We start from the raw sequence: 17,774 nt of genomic DNA, 5'->3' as shown, positions 1-17,774 counted from the left end.
TGAAGACAGGAGGAAGAGGAGGAAGACAGGATGAGGGAGAGGAGGAAAGTTTGGGTCAAGGGTATGAGAGGAGAGTGGAGGGAAGACAGACGGGAGAGGGATGGAGGGAGGAGGAGGGAGGGAAGAGAGAGGGAAGAAGAGGGAGAGGGAGGAATGGGAGGAGGTGAGGAAGGCAAGGTGAGCAAAGTTTGAAAGTGAGGAGAGGATAGAGGAGGAGGAGGAGGAGGAGGAGGAGGAGGAGGAGGAAGGTGAGGGGGGGCCGTTAATGGTGTCCAAAGAATAGTTTTACAGATTTTTGGGGAGAATTTATGTTGGATATATTGGCGGGGCGCTCCTCTTTATTATTATTATTATTATTATTATTATTATTATTATTATTAGTCGAGGGAGTCTTAGCCGTTATGGTGGAGGTAGTGGTAGTAGTAGTAGTAGTAGTAGTAGTACTAGTAGTAGTAGCAGCACCAGCAGCAGCAGCAGCAGCAGTAGTAGTAGTAGTAGTAGTAGTAGTAGTGGCAGTAGTAGTAGTAGTAGTAGTAGTAGTAGTAGTAGTAGTAGTAGTAGTAGTAGTAGTAGTAGTAGAATCAATATCACTAATCTGATTTTATACCAAAGAACCGCTTTTACAAGTTCTCAAAATACCCAGTTTCATCACGGTGCTTAACACTCTCTCTCTCTCTCTCTCTCTCCATTACATCAACTCCTTTCTTTTCTCGCCCGTCCCCTCCTAAATACCTGCGCACTAATTAAGAAACCATCACACCTGTATCAAAATTAACCTTTCATTCAGCTTTAAAACTATGCAGAAATAAACTCACTGACCTATTTACTTACTTGGGAAACTAGCACACACACACACACACACACACAAACACCCATTCCCAACCCTCTCCCCCTTTCCTTTTCTTTAAATAATATATAAGAAAAAAATAATGTTGTGTCTTGAATAAAAACAAACTTGGAATCACACACACACACACACACACACACACACACACACACACACACACACACACACACACATACCCAACCTTACCCTCCCTTCCCCAAAATAACAAAAAAAAAAAAAAAAGCTGATATGAATAAAAAATAAATAAAACTTGGAGAAACAAACACTCACACAAACACAAACAAGCATACCAAACCCCTTCCCCCCTTCCTTATTTCCCACAAACAAACAAACAAAAAAACAAACAAAGCTAAAACTCATAAACCCAAAAAAAATGAAAACAATATGAAAACAATAAAAAAATGCCTCGGGAAATAACAAACCCGCTGCTCCTCCTCCTCCTCCTCCTTCCGCCGGCGCCGCCGCCGCCGCTGTCGTGAATACCTGGGGATTAATTAAAGTTGGGCCCACCTGAGGAATACCTACGGGATAATCACAAACTTGGCCCCTCAGTCTTGACGTACCTCAGCCCCGGGGAAAACACGGCGACGACGATATTAGGCGGTACTTGGCGGGAATACACTAAGACACGCGGGTGGGTGGGGAGGGGGGTGTTGGGGAGGGGGAGAAGTGAAGGAGGAGGAGGAATGAAGAGGGGAAGGACGAGGACAAGGACGAGAACGAAGAGGAGGAGGAGGAGAAAGGGGGGTGAGGAGGAGGAGAAGGGGGACGGGGAGTGGGGAGTGAAGGGGGAGGACGAGACGGGGCATGGTGGGAGAGGAGAAGAGGAGTGGAGGAGGAGGTGGAGGGGGATGAAGACGAGGAAGAGAAGGAGCATGGAGGGATGGGGATGAGGAGTGAATGAGCTATGTAGGAAATAATGCCGGAAAGTGTGCATTACTTTATAGATAGCCTACTATCATCGCCTTCAGTGCTCGTTTTGCAGGGCCCGTTCTCCCTTGAAAACTTGCAGTATTAGGATTGTACTTTGTTTCTTAGGTGATGTCATTGATTGTTTAAGTAGAGTGTCGTTATTAAATTAAGTTTCGAATATTTTTTAATCATGAAAGAAGCTAGATTATCTCAATCATATATATTTGGTACGTGTCTTTGATACAATCTATGATGTCATCAACAGCCAATCAGGTGAAAGGGGGGCGGAGCTTAGCCAGAATGGGGGAGGGGCCTCTCGGTGCAACTTGGCCAAGCTAATTTGGACCGACTATAGTTAGATTCAGAAACACCAAAAAACTACAAACAAGGTTCATTCGACTACAGTTATTTCAAACGGGTGGGGAGTCGTCTGAAACCAGTTTCAAGTGACGGGGAGTCGACTGAACCTAGTTTCATCTGACTGGGCGAGTCTTCTGAAACAGGGAGTAATGTGAAACGACTACCCCGGTATTGGGGTTCGAACCTTGGCTCTACTTTTATAGCTTGACGCTCTAACTGACCTCACTTTTCTAATCAGACCTTCCGTCCCTCTCCTTACCAACGTCATGCCCAAGTGCACATATTTTGACCAGGCATCCCCACCCCACGCCACCTTCTCCGTATCTTCGTTCAGACGGCGCTCCTCAGCCAGCAGACGAAGGAGGAGGAGGAGGAGGAGGAGGAAAAGCAGCCCAGGCGAGGCAGTAATTAGCCTTCAAGTTTAGTTGCAATAAAAAAATAAGTGAGCCATACTGAATACATAATAATAGAAAATGAAGCTTGGCGGAACTCCACTCAAGACGCCGTGATATATAATTACATACAGAGGAGGAGGAGGAGGAGGGAAGTGCAAGAGGCAATGAAATAAAGACGAAATTACACTGAAGAAGTCATGATATATAAGGGGTAAGGAGGAAGAGAAGAATGGAGAAAGAGAAAGACGAGGAGGAGGTCGAGGAGGAAAAGGAGGACGACGAGAAGGAGGAGGAGGAGGAGGAGGAGGAGGAGGAGGACGACGAGATGGGAGATGGAGTAGTTAGGAAGATATAGATATACGTTCTTTACACTGAAGACACCGTAAGTAATATAAGGCCGGAATTGAAGAACTGAGCCCCAGGAAAAATCACATGATATTGTACTTTGCAGGAACACACTAAAGACACGGGGAAATCCATTAAACCAGAGGGATACAGGCAGGGAATTCTATATGTACCCTCAAGAGAATATGTTTGAATTTTGAAAGGCAGGAAATCGTAGTCCATAAAAAAATAATAAAAATTTTGAGTTCGGAAAATAAGAAAATAAAAACTTACGGATTAAAAGACTAAACTGGATATTAGAAAAGAATAAACAAACAAGTAAAAAAACGACAATTCAGTGACCAAATTAACTGCACAAATAAACTTACCGGAGATTAAACTTTCATAACACTTCAGTAAAAAACAGACAAATTCCACACATAACAGAAATAAATAAATAGCAAATAGAGTAGAAGATCATTGAACATAACCATCACTAAAAACCCATTACCCCGCCGCATAGCTTCATAGAATATTAGCCGAAATACCTCCAAACAGCACTTACTGATTAATTAAAACAGAGGGGAGAGAAAACAAAAGTTAATGAAGGCGTTCAAGGAGATTGGGGTAAACAGGAATTTTATTTTTTGCCTCAGAGAGAGAGAGAGAGAGAGAGAGAGAACTGGAAGGAGGGATTATATGCAGAGGTGAAGGAGAATGGGAAGAGGAGGAGGAAAATATTAAAGAAAATAAAAAGATAAAGGAAAAAATGAGAGAGAGAGAGAGAGAGAGAGAGAGAGAGAGAGAGAGAGAGAGAGAGAGAGAGAGAGAGAGAGAGAGAGAGAGAACTGGAAGGAGGGATTATATGCAGAGGTGAAGGAGAATGGGAAGAGGAGGAAAATATTAAAGAAAATAACGATAAAGGAACAAAAATAAAGAGAGAGAGAGAGAGAGAGAGAGAGAGAGAGAGAGAGAGAGAGAGAGAGAGAGAGAGAGAGAGAGAGAGAGAGAGATTAAACGAGGGTAAAGATGCAGAGAAATATGAGGAGGGAAGGTGGAAAGAAAGTATAAAAGAAAAGGAATAATGGAAAAAAAAGAAGAAAGGAGGGAGAGAAAGATAAAAAAAAAGAGAACAAGGAGAAACCAGAGAGAGGAGGAGGGAGAGACAAACTACGATTTCTCTCTCCCTCTCTTCTCTCCTCTCCTCCTCCCCCTTCCTCATTTTTCCTCCAAGTACGGCCACCATACCACCATATCATTCCGTGGTGAAGAGGAGGAGGAGGAGGAGGAGGAGGAGGAGGAGGAGGATATGAAGATGAGGTACAAAAATAAAAGTATCGGGAAGCAATATTATATAAGGGACGAACAGATATAGGAGGAGGAGGAGGAGGAAGAGGAGGAGGAGGAGGGAGGAGGAGGAGGAGGAGGAAACAATCTCTCTATAAATCTAGCACGAGACAGAGGAGGAAAAAAAAAGGGAGGGAGGAAAAACAGAGAGGGGGAACAAAGAAGTCACATATGAGGAGGAGGAAGAGGAGGAAGAGGAGGAGGAGGAGGAGGAGGAGTACAGTGACCAACCCACACAGTATCCACATCCATTTTGTCCCACGGCGTGAAAATATATGTGACCAAACTTGGAAATTTATGGGGTGGGGTGAGGGGGGTGAGAGAGAGAGAGAGAGAGAGAGAGAGAGAGAGAAGCAGGTTGGGTTGAGAAGTCCAGCTATCAGGAAGGCCAGAGGTGAAAATTGGAATTCTCTCTCTCTCTCTCTCTCTCTCTCTCTCGTATACATGCATACAAACACACAGCAATTTCTAAACCTTGATGCTGAGGTGTTTCCATTGTATAATATTTCCATGTAGTAGTCTCTCTCAAGATAAAAGTTCTTCTAATACAATGTTATAATAATTAATACGTTCCCTAACCTACCCTTACCCCTCCTCTCTCTCTCTCTCTGGTTGATTCATTTTTTTTTGTAGTTTGATTGAATGGAACTTTATCTTTTACTTTTTTGCATTTCTTGTTGTTCGGGTCTCAAATCTCTCTCTCTCTCTTAATGGTAGGCAGTTTTGATGTTTTGGTGGTTCTTCACATTGCTCTCTCTCTCTCTCTCTCTCTCTCTCTCCCCTCCCGTCAGAGTATCAGTTCAGGTATTTACCCTCCAGACCTAGCTAGCGTAATATTCAGCTTCCCTCCTCTCTCTCTCTCTCTCTCCCTTCCTCGTTATGAAATTCTTGCACACGCGTTTTTTTCCTCTCTCTCCCTCTCCCTCTCTCTCTCTCTCTCTCTCTCTCTCTCTCTCTCTCTCTCTCTCTCTCTCTCTCTCTCTCTCTCTCTCTCTCTCTCTCTCAGATGATAGTTCTTGATACTGTGTGACTTTAGGAGACGGATAAGATACATTCGTGTGTGTGCGTGTGTGCGTGTGTGTGTGTGTGTGTGTGTGTGTGTGTGTGTTTCGGTAAAGTTGTGTTTTAGAAGCCGTGTTATTAAGATTCTTGCCCCTAATTTTTCTTTTAGTTTACTTGCTTACACAAAGAGAGAGAGAGAGAGAGAGAGAGAGAGAGAGAGAGAGAGAGAGAGAGAGAGAGAGAGAGAGAGAGAGAGAGAGAGAGAGATAGCAAAGAGTCACCAAAACATGACAAAGAAAAATACCCAAAGAAAACGAGATATAAAGTTTCATTCAATCAACATACAAGAAAAAAAAAAAATCGAACCAACCGGAGAGAGAGAGAGAGAGAGAGAGAGAGAGAGAGAGAGATAAGGGTAGGGGGTAGAGGGGGGAGAGAGAGGTAAGGGCTGGGCAATAAATCATAAACGCAGGAAGGAAAGATAAAGTTGACTGGACCGGGGAAGTTAATTACTGTGGAATGTCTAGGATGCGCCCCCCCCCTCCCCTCCCCCACCCCCCCCCCTCCTCCTCCTCCTCCTCCTCCTCCTCTTGTAAGGCAGTTCCTCCTCCTTTTCCTGCTGTCTTCTTCGCATCCTCCGCCTTCCTTCCCCTTTCATATTTTCTTTATCTTTTTCTTTTTTTCCTCTTTCTCTCCTCTCCTCTCTCGCTTGCTCGCTCGCTCGTTCTATTCAATTCCTTTCCTTTCTTTTCCTTCTCCTCTCCTCTCCTCTCCTCTCTCTCTCTCTCTCTCTCTCTCTCTCTCCCCTTTTCTAATATCATGCAACCCGCTTCATTTTATCTCTACTACTGTCTCCTTCTTCCCTTCTTTATCCTCCTTCTCCTCCTCCTTCTCCTCTTTTAATTTTATCTTTTTTTCTCCTCCCCTCTCTCTCCTTCCTAAACCCTTCCAGATACATATTAATAGTTTTCTTTTTGTGGTTCCTCTTTTTGTGTTCCCTGTTATTAGTTTCCATCGAAATATAAATACAAAAAAAAGGAATTATTGAGGAAGATACACAATTATTTATCTGTATAAGCACGGAGAACAAACAATTACCAGGATAATCTACAATGAAAAACTATGAATGATAACCCAAAGAATGAAGATAGGAACATAAAACCATTCAGTAACGGGAACATTATTATGTGTGATAAATATAGTACTATGAAAAAACATTGCATTTGTATTTTCTTTATTTTTTTCTCTTCTCTTGATAATTCCTCTTTTATTTCCTTGGAGATACACTGAACTTATTTTTTTCTCTTCTCTCAATCTCGTTTTAATTCCTTTCTTTCTTTTCTCTCAATCTCTCGTTTTAATTCCTTGGAGCCACACTTAATACATGTTTTCTGTTCTTTCTATTCTCCTAATTCCTTCTTTTAATTCCTTGGAGATACATTGAACTTATTTTTTTTCTCTTCTTTAAATCTCGTCTTATTTCCTTTCTTTTCTCTCAATCTCGTTTTAATTCCTTGGAGCCACACTGAACTCCTATTTTCTATTCTTTCTAATCTCCTGTTTTCTTCTTTTAATTTCTTGGAAGATTCATTGAACTTATATTTTCTATTGTCTTCTCTTCTCTCAATCTCATATCTTAGTTCCTTAGAGATACATTGAACTTATATTTTCTATTGTCTTCTCTTCTCTCAATCTCATATCTTAGTTCCTTAGAGATACATTGAACTTATATTTTCTATTGTCTTCTCTTCTCTCAATCTCATATCTTAGTTCCTTAGAGATACATTGAACTCATATCTTATATTTTCTTCTCTTCTCTCAAGCCCATATTTTAGTTCCTTATAGATACACTGAACTCATATCTTCTATTTTCTACTCTTCTCTCAATCTCATATCTTAGTTCCTTAGAGATACACTGAACTCATATTTTTTTATTGTCTTCTCTTCTGTCAATCTCATATCTTAGTTCCTTAGAAATACATTGAACTCATATTTTCTATTTTCTTCTCTCAATCGATATCTCATATCTTAGTTAGAAATACACACTGAACTTTTTTTTTTCTTCTTCAATCTGATATCTATCTTAGTTCATCCTTATACACTAACTATACACTGAACTCATATTTTCTATTTTCTTCTGTCAATCTGATATCTTAGTTCCTTAGAAATACACTGAACTCATATTTTCTATTTTCTTCTGTCAATCTGATATCTTAGTTCCTTAGAAATACACTGAACTCATATTTTCATTTCCTTTTCTCTCAGTCACTTGTCTTAATCCCTTTGAGCTACAAGCCGCTTATTCGTATTACCTTTCTTTAACCCATACAGCATAATTGGACAGTAATGGCTTGACCCACCCTAGTCGTTGAGCTACTTTTTTATAAAGTTGTTTTCCATAAATGCGGTTAAAATAACATGTAATGGGGGTAGAACATCATAGTAGTACTTCCTGCCCATGTATTTTGTAGTTTTGACTCTCCCACTGTTATAGCATGGTGAAATTTGGCACCTCTTGACCCTAGAGTTTTTTCTTTATTTTGGGGGGTAGGGTGAGGGGTGCAATTTGTGGCTGTATCATTGTTTGTCCCTACTTCACGGTTTTGACACTCCCAATGTTGTAGATTATACTGAACAGTGGCATCTCTCAGCCATAGATTATTTTACATGGCCCCTTTTTTTTTGGGGGGGGGGTGGGGATGGGGGAGTGGGGGCTGAGATTAAGTAATTTCTGGATATATATCGCTGTTTGTAGCAATTTCACGGTTTTGATCCTCCTAATGTTGTAGATTAAATTGAAAAGCGGAACCTCTTGACCATAGACTGAATATTGCCATTATTTAAAAAAAAATTTATGACCTATTACTTATATATACATTATCCACTGCTTGCTCTAACATTTACACGCGAGTTTGTTCACATGCACACTTTCACGAGACGAGCAAATGATATTGAATGATATCATCTGTGCACTTATGGCCAATTTTTCCGTCAATCGCTGACACTTGTAAAATCTGTTATAATGTTTTCTTTCACTTATTATATTTTGCAATGTCTAAATGTTCACTATTACTTATCATTTAAGAGCATTATCAAGTGATAGGCAAATTTTAGATGAGCATATCATCATGAAGAGTGAAGCCAAAAGAGCACAAGTGTTCACAAAATAAGAGCATACAAAGATTACCTACTAATATTACAGCATCATCTAAAGTACTGGTACCAAAGAGCACAACTACCTAACCACCTACTCTTCTTATATCACTTCAAGTCCTATGATTGACTACTGTAATAAGAACTAAAATATTACAGGAACTTAATGTCGTAGGGTGGGTGAGGCGACGCACCTCCATGTGCCGACAATTATCAAAACAAGAGAACTAGACATTATAAGAGGTATTAAGCAAGGATGCACAGGCTCAGTAATTCCATTTTTACTAATAACTTTCCTAAGGTAATAAAATGCTGGGAAAATTAACACACCGGCTTCATAAACCAGGAATATTATCTTATACTGGCACTGGAATTTTCTTGTCACACTCAGTAAAAGAAACCAACGAAAATCTGTGCATCATAGTGGAAATGAGTGTGTGGCCTCGACGTAAACTAACAAGTAAAAATAATGGTAATAATATGGATGGAAGACAAACCACACAAAATACTCAATAACTGGTAGAATAAACTTAATAGGAGTGATTAAAGGTAAAATTACTTTGACACAGAAAAAACATTGAAAGGCACAAAACTTTCAAATTTAATTGTAAAATAATATGAATTGATCAGTTTAAATAGAATTTTTGAGCCTGTATACCCTTGCTTGCTGCCTCTTGGTGATTAGTTCTCTTGATGTTTTGTTAATTGTTGGCCATTGCATCTATCATTTGGGGTGTATTTTGTGTTTCAAGTTAATCAGTCAGTCAACAGGAGCATGCACTAGGGCAGCGGTTCCCAAAGTGTGGTGCGCGCTGCATGAGCTGATCACTAGGGGTGCGTAAGGAAAAAAAATAATGTAATGGCGGATTTTATGTCTCGTTAAAATTTCAAACACATAATTAACTGACATTGTTTTAAAACTAATGTATGCTGTACGCTTCAGCGGAGTTGTCTGTTCTTTGTTTCAAACTTATACCCAGACTCTGAGGGCATTCATCCACCCACAGGTTACATTTTCGTTCAGTTTGGATAGCCATCGCTCAGTGCTTCATACTTTGTGAGCACAAAGTTTGTAGAAAATGGACAAAATTTCAGGAAATTGACAGGCGAATCTTGGCAGGGGTGCGTGGACTCGGTCACTGCGTGGGAGGTGGTGCGTGGCCTGAAGAGTTTGGGAACCGCTGCACTAGGGGGTGTCACCTTCCACCTGCCGCCATCAGTCGCTTGTATTGTTTTATTTCTTTATTGAATCAAAACCCTTGAAATGATTTATGGAGGTTAAGTGGCTGCCTTCTTTGGTTGCCGTGGTCTACACGCGCTTGTTTCATGAATCCTCTTTGTGTTTCTTCGGCTTCACCGTTAATGAAAGGGTAAAACACTGGAAGCACGTTGCATTACCATCTATCCTGTAGCTGTGCATCATACATAATCAACTTCACAGAAATAAAAATCAAGATGAATGTTTGGAGAAAAATTCTTGGTACCCCAATATATAAAACTAACTACACTCAGAGGAGATATATAAGCCTCATTAATGAAGAGCTGGATTATGGAGGCAAAACTTTCATTAATCAAGTATCAGAAATGAAAACGATGAATTACTGAAATTATTCTTGCAATGTATGACCTGTCCGTATCAAAACCGGGTGAAAAAATGGGAAATAAATGTAAGCACTAGAAACAGGTAAACAAGGCTTAGAAATATAACCAAGGCAACAAAGAAAAAATACAGTAAAAAAATAACCGATAAAGTTAACAGAAAGCAAAAGGCAAAGTTAGGGGCATACGCCAGGCTGTACGCGTCCTCGGTGCTCATCTCAACATCAGTGGCCCTTAAGCCTGTGGTGGCCACCCCATAATACAGGACACGTGTGACACCTGAATAGCCAGGTGCCCATTAACCCCTTGACTGTGGATTTCCTACAAGAAGACATCACCAAGCTACAGGAATGGAACAAAAAGTGTCTGCTACAATTCAATGAAGAAAAATGTAAAGTCCTGCACCTTGGGAGGGGATATCCAGCATACCAATACCACATGGAAAACACTCCACTATCCCTCTTAGAGGCAGAGAAGGACCTGGGAGTATAATATGTAACCTGGCTACCGGTGAAGACGAAATCCGTGCCAATCACAGCAGACGGATTAATCGACCAGCCCCGAAGGGTGGATTAGCAAGGGTTTTTTTTTCCATTTATTTTTGCCTTGAGCTGCTTCCTTTACTGAACCCAGGCCTATAATATTCAAAGGCAGGTGTACTAACCACTATGCCATGGAATCACAGCAGCAAGATGACCCTAAATATCTACAAAACTTGGAAGAGGCAAATTAAAAACAAAATCTACAAAAATCATTCATCTTAAGAGATTCTGTTTTTCTCCCTTACTGACCTTTTACAATGACATCTTCTCAGTTCATGACAGCCAAATCATTGGACGTAGTTAACTGCATTTTCAAGAGGTGTTTGATAGCTAACCACCATAAACTACTTTACAAAATCAAACAATTGGTATTGGAGGTAAAGTACACCAATTGATCATTCATTGGTTGAGCAGCCGGCAACATGGTAATTAATGGAGCTGCCCGAGCGTGGGCGCCTGCCACTAGTACTAGTGGTGTCCCTCAGGGCTCAGTTCTTGGCCCAGTACAGTTCATAATTTACAGCAGTAATGTCGACATAGCATGGGACTCAATAATTTCATTACTAAATTTGCTGACGACACGATGATTGGTAACTCAGTTCTCTCAGACCAAGAAGGCAGCCTCCAAGATGTGTAGAATTTCAGCTTGGTCTAAGGGAAGGGAGATGTCCTTTAATATAAATATTTGGCAAATTTTTCGAGTTGAAACAATAAACTGGAAGTTCGATTATGAAATGTGTGATGTGAAACTCAATAATGTACAGTGTGTTGAGATTGCGTCAAATTTCGACATCTCACAACAGTGCAGTGGGTAAAGGTAAAGTTCAGCTGCTTGTGGTGCAGTGCTCATCACTGTATCTTTGGCCCTCAAGCCTGTGGTGGATGAAAACCCATTAACCCTGGGCAGAAGGCTAGAGCAACATCCAGGTTATCACAGTTTACCTTCCCCAGGTACCCATTCATTGACCATCCTGAAAGGAAGGATGAACAGCTGGGTGGGGCTGCACACCGACTGCCTAGGCCGGGACTTGAACCCAGGCCTGCAAATTCATAGTTAGGCACGTTAACCACTGCACCAGAGACATGTTGGTATCTTGGCAGCAATGCAGTGATGCAGCAAATAAAGTAAAAAATGTTAGGCTATTAATAGAAACTTCCCATTCAAGATGTGAGTATGTTTTTGTTTTTTGAATGAGTCTATTGTACCGCAGATCTCACTTGGAATATGCAGTACAAACTTGGTCTTGCCACCATGAGAAGGACATTACTAAATTAGGTCACCAACAAAGCTAATCTCTGTCTTGCAAAACAAATTTTATGATGAAAGGCCCTCATCTCCTAACTTGATCTCTCTTGAGAAACATTGCCTTTGAGGGATAATTGTCAAATGTTTGAAAATACTTTGTGGCTTTGCACGGATAAATCCAAATTGTTTATAATTGATGACATGTCTCTAACAAATACAGTGATGCAACAGGAAGTATGGAGGCACACTACTAGCATGTTCAGAAGAGTAATTTACATGAAAAAAGGAATAAAAAATTGAAAGGGATGAGACATTGTGGGAGAATTTCAGGGGCAGAAGCCCTAAGAGGCAGAGGACCAAGTCAGTATGAAAGGGGAGAAAGTGAAGCATCATTGCTGAGATATTTAAGGGGAAGGAGTCAGTCAGTAGGAAAAGGGGAGTTGAGGCGAAAATCCTTTAACACTACTTTCCAAAAGAGCTGTGAGGGTGGAGCCCCACACATGAGATGCACCCTCCATACATGGACAGATGAGAGCCTTGCATATGGTTAGCATCTGGGAGGGGAAATACCTAATTAAGATGATACAGAATCCCCTTCCCTCACACACATGCACAGGCCAATATAACACAAAAAGATAAAAAACAATTTAACACAAGATGGAAAATACGCAAGTAAAAAAACATGAGAAACAATAATGGCAACAGTAAAATCGCAAAATAAATCCTGAAGTTAATCTACTTAAAACTAAATACAACAAATTCCTCAACAAAAATAACAAATTAATCAGTACTTACAGTAGACGCAAATGAGAGGCTGGCTGGGGCGGCGGAGGGAGGGGCGGGGGGATGAGCCCCCTCGTCCTCCTCCCCCTCTTGCTGCCCAGCCCACATACCTCATGTCTTCTTCCTGTAGATGTTGTATGAGTATTAGTGGTAGTAGTAGTAAGTGTTGTCATTGTTATTGCTGCTGTTCCCCAAAAAGATTAAAAATAAATCTTTCATGTTACTCAATAAACCAGTTTCCAGCAGCTAAAGTAAAGAAATAGTAATATAATAATAATAATAATAATAATAATAATAATAATAATAATAATAATAATAATAATAATAAACAATAATAATAATGATGATAATAATAATAACTGTGATTGGAGTCAAACACATACTTCTACTTTTGTGTTTGGAAATACAGAAAACTTATGTAGATATCATTTGTAATTAGACAAATTAAAGTTGCATACTATTTAATTTACTTTAAATTAAATTTTGTTGAGTGTGCTTGCCATATTGTCTCAGCAACCAGGCCCGTAATTTTGGCTTTTTTGTGTGTGTGTGTGGGGGGGGGGGGGTTAGAGGGCATCATAGGTGACGAGCAAAGAGAGTATGTGAAGTTCTGGGATTTTTTTTTATTAAATAAGCACTTTTAGGGACATTTTGATATAGAAAACATTGGGAGCTTGCCCTTGCCCCCCCAAAATTACGACCCTTGCTACAGTTAGAATATAACGGTGGTTAACTTTCCCATCAAACATGGGGCGTCTGGGGTAGAGGAGCAGCTTAACTATGATAGTTTTGAGATTTTTAGGTCAAAGTTCAATAGTTTGTATGAACTGTAGCTTTGTGTAACCTGTGCCTTTCTTCTGTCATTCAGACTGCTTTGGGCAGTAATTACTTGCAAATAAAATATATTTGATCATTCTCCTGCTGACGTCCCCCCAACCCCCCACTCCATTGTTTACTGCACTTATTGCCTAACTGATAGTTTTTTTTCATATATGAATTGAAGTTAATTAAATTAATACACTGATTTTGAATGGCTATAAGTTAAAAAAAAAAATTCAAATAATAATAATTACTGAAAATTGCAACATAGGCATTCTGGGCATAGGTACAGGTAAAATTGGTGGCATACACTACAGCTGTGCGTGGCATCAGTGCCTGTTTTTATTTATATATTTTAGCCCCTGAGCTGCTTCCTTTGCTGTGATAAAGATCAAATAAAACTCAAAGCCGCCAGAACTCACCTGCTGGGCCCCTCACGTCCTTATTGTCCACTGTCTTTTTTCTTTCGCAGGACTTCCACTCACTGACCCCTTACACTTTCCCTCCTAACCTTCCGTCCCTCTCCCGCACCATCTCAATCCCTTGACTCATTACCGCACCATGAAAAGACGAACGCCGCGATAACAACCCGCACGGCACTTGGATAACAGCGACAGTGAAGGAAAACCAAATTGAACTGCGCGGCGGGAGTTAGGCGGCCTGTGATTGGCTGAGCGGGCAGAGGTGTTGACAGGGGTAGCAAGGCGCGCTGTGATTGGCTGAGGCGGCTAAGATGAAAACAGGTGTAGCAAGGCGCGCTGTGATTGGCTGAGCTGGCTGAGGTGCGGACAGGTGTAGCAAGGCGCGCTGTGATTGGCTGAGGCGGCAGGTGTTGAGTTGAATTGAAAAGCGCTCTGCTATTGGCTCTCAACACGCCCTTTTGCCACGAACATTAGGCTTCACGCTTATAAATTGTTCCTCTCAAAGTCAGGACATTTTTAGAGTCGAGTATACTGCCCTTTCATGGATCTCAATAATAAAATAATAATAATAAAAAAATATATAATAAATAGGTCAGTCTACCCTTCTGTCTCATAATATGGCTGTCTAACGAAGTGATGTCAGTCTTGCAAGCTTTCATAAATATTTTGTTGGTAACTACACTAGAGGGTGAATTTATACCTGTCATAAACTTGTCTGTCTGGAGAAGAAAAGAAAATGAAAAAGAAAATAAGGAGGTGAAGGAGGACGAAGGAGAAAAAGGAGGAGAAAAAAGAGGAAGAGGAGGAAGGGGACAACAAGTACAGTGATAAATTTGGGGAGCGAATCTACTTCCCTTTCTCTCTTTCCTCCCTCTCCCCTTTACGCTACCTCCCTTCGTTCATATAATATAGGTCGATGTATTTACTCCACAATAAAAACATCAATAACAATCGTAGACATAAACAAAAATAACAATAATTATCATACCACGTCTGAATTCAAAATGGAAACAAAAAAAGTACATATAAAACAAGGATGAAATATACAACTTGAAAAGGGAGCGGCCTGGAATATTCGGCTAATGTCACCTTTTATTCCAAAACTACAACGAGGAAAAAAAAAAATCTGTGTGTGTGTGTGTGTGTGTGTGTGTGTGTGTGTGTGTGTGTGTGTGTGTGTGTGTGCATTAAATATTTCAAACAAAATCTTTTATCAGGCCCTTCAAAAATTCGAAATAATAAGCCAAACCCGGAAACACAAATGCAAAAAAAAATACACACACACACACACACACACACACACACACACACACACACGTGAGCGCGCGATAAAAAAAAATGTATTGCAATCTCTACAAAGCAATATTTAAGTCTCCGTTCCACACTTTTATATGAAAAAAAAAAGGTAGGGTATTTTTTTTTCCTTTTTGCGTAAAGGATCAGCAGGAGATGGAATAAGAGAAAGGAAGAGAGAAGATGGAAAGTAATAGTGGAGATGTGCAAGTCTCTCTCTCTCTCTCTCTCTCTCTCTCTCTCTCTCTCTCTCTCTCAACCCGGGAAACATAATCCGCCTAAAGAGACACTTTTCAAAGGACTTTTACACGAGGATGAAAAGACCTTGGACAAATAACGTAACTTGCACGGAAATAAATATCACACTTGCTTAAAAATTAGTAACAAAAGAAGATGATAACAAAGATATACCACCACCACTATTGCAACTACTACAATTATAATGTTGATGGTGGCAGTAGTAGTAGTAGTAGATGTGATGCAATGGTAGTATATGCATTGAGTAGATCTATCAACCAACAATATATAACCACAATGTATACCGTAATAGTGTCCTCTCAAGCGTAACAACCAATAGTAGTAGTTGTAGTAGTAGTAGTAGTAGTAGTAGAGGTGGTAGTATATGAAGTGCAATAAAACTACCAATCTACAATATATTCCCACTATATATAACCTGATAGCGTTCTCCCCAACTTAGCAACCACCTAGCAACCCTTTAACCACACAAACCACTAAACCCAACCACTGAGGAACATCACAATTAACTTATCAAAGCAAGGAACCAAGCCGCAGCAATCCCTTACCACAAAATCTACTCACATGGCAACACTACATACCAGTTACAACAAGTCAGCTGACCCCTTCTCCCCTCCCGGGCCTCCCTCTCTCCTCTTACGATCTCCTTACCCAATATTCCTCCATTTCCTACCTTTATTTCCTATTTACACGGGTTATCTACACAAGGGAATCAATATAGTACACAGATAAGTAAGCCGATGTACCATTCATGAAGCCATCGAGGAGCTTCACCTATAATCAAACACATCCATCTCATACAGGCATGTCCCTCCTCTCCTACCACCTCACTCCTACCGTTTTCCTCACTTCTACCTTATAATTACCTCTATTTCCTAGCTGCATCTCCTAACTGATGGTACGTAAAGTTGAGGGGTTGGTATAGTGTCCCTGGGCAGATATTTAATACCCTAAGTAAGAGAAAAGAGCAGAATTTCGCTTATGAAAACACGAACAAGGGTCACCACCAACTCACACGTGCCGCAGCCTGTCACTACCGTCCTTACTTTACCTTCAATTTTACCATATTTACTTTCATTCCCCAGCTTCTTCCTCTCCACACAAGGTTGACGAGTTAGTATTCTGTCCCTGGGTAGTAATTTAACACCCCATGAGGAAAAGATCACCGGATAAACCACGGATACACACAGACACCCGGATACAATCATTCCTGCACGCCCGCCACCAGCCTCTTCACCGCGACCACCCTCTCATATCTTTTCCCTTCCGTATATTACTTACCTCCATTTCCCAGCTTCTTCCTCTCCACACAGGGTTAAGGGGTTAGTATTCTGTCCCTGGGAAGTATATCAACACCCCAGGAGGAAAATATCACGAAATATCACTAAAAACACAAGAACAGTCACCAACCCACATGCACCCCAGCCCGTCACCCGCCCTCCTTACTTTACACTCAATTTTACCATATTTACCTTCATTTCCCAGCTGCTTCCTCTTCACACAGGGGTCACGGGTTGGTACTCCGTCAATGGTTAGTAATCCAACACCCAAGGAGGAAAATGGCCACCGAAAATCACTAAAAACACGGACACTGACAAGGAACACGTGCTACCCCCTCGGAGGAGCAGCTTCGGGAAGGACTCTGCTTCGATGCTTTGGTTCAGTCTCGCTTCTGTTTCCGGTATTACTTCTTTCGTTACTATTTCACTGTGTTCCTGAAGGTTATTGCCGGGATACAACGCGCTTGAATACCCCGGATGCTTTAGTGTGGACAGGGAGGGTTAATGAGCAAGGTTTGATGGGATATTATTGGACATCCGGTGTGTTGAGATGCGCCAATGTGTCTGTCAACCCGGACGCGCGAATTTTAATCTCCCTGAACGCCAAATAAACCCATCCACCCAGAATGAATGGCCCTCCCTCCCTCCCTCTCTCCCCTCCCCTATCTTTCGTTATTATCCTTAGCCGTACATCAAAATCCCGCGTGCTAGCAATTACGGAATAGCTCCAGTCAGTTAGTGGCGTATAATCGATTACCAGGCGCCGGATTCTTAAACTTACAGCCCCCAAGCACATATTTGACACGATTTTTCAGGCGTTTTGGGCATTTCCAGACGTAGTTCAATGGCCCTGGTGGTAGTATGACTCCTCTTCTGTACCAGGAATCTAAAAAAACACTCATGAGAACCCAAATTGTCTACTTTTTGGCCTTTGGAAGTAGTTGATGTGAGAGTCGCAGAATACCAGAGATCTTACGCACATTGAAGGGGGGTTTGAAAATGCTTTACTCTTATATACTTTGACTCTTCCTCGTCTCTCTGTTCTCTCTCCTTTTCTCCTTTCATTAATTCGGAGCGAAGGAAGACAAGAATAATCTGATCGTCACGCTTCGGTAGCAAAGAACTTGTACATTCCCCATCTGGTGTGCGTTCGTGCGTTGGTAACACTATTAAATGATTCTTGCTCTTTACTCTC

General features: G+C 41.0%; 1 long non-coding RNA gene across 1 annotated transcript in view; it reads right to left on the bottom strand.

The window, feature by feature from the left end:
• LOC127000216 (uncharacterized) overlaps window positions 1–16,928 on the bottom strand; it is a 76,779-nt gene extending 59,851 nt beyond the window's left edge. Inside the window, exons 1-2 of the long non-coding RNA XR_007753817.1 lie at window positions 16,772–16,928; window positions 12,523–12,634 (exon numbers count right to left, since the gene is read on the bottom strand). This is a non-coding gene — a long non-coding RNA (uncharacterized LOC127000216). The remainder of the gene's footprint in view (window positions 1–12,522; window positions 12,635–16,771) is intronic.
• Window positions 16,929–17,774: the final 846 nt, after the last annotated feature.

This window comes from Eriocheir sinensis, chromosome 18 (genome assembly GCF_024679095.1).
Source record: "Eriocheir sinensis breed Jianghai 21 chromosome 18, ASM2467909v1, whole genome shotgun sequence".
Lineage (NCBI taxonomy): Eukaryota > Metazoa > Arthropoda > Malacostraca > Decapoda > Varunidae > Eriocheir > Eriocheir sinensis.
This window is presented reverse-complemented; position numbering and strand designations above follow the sequence as displayed.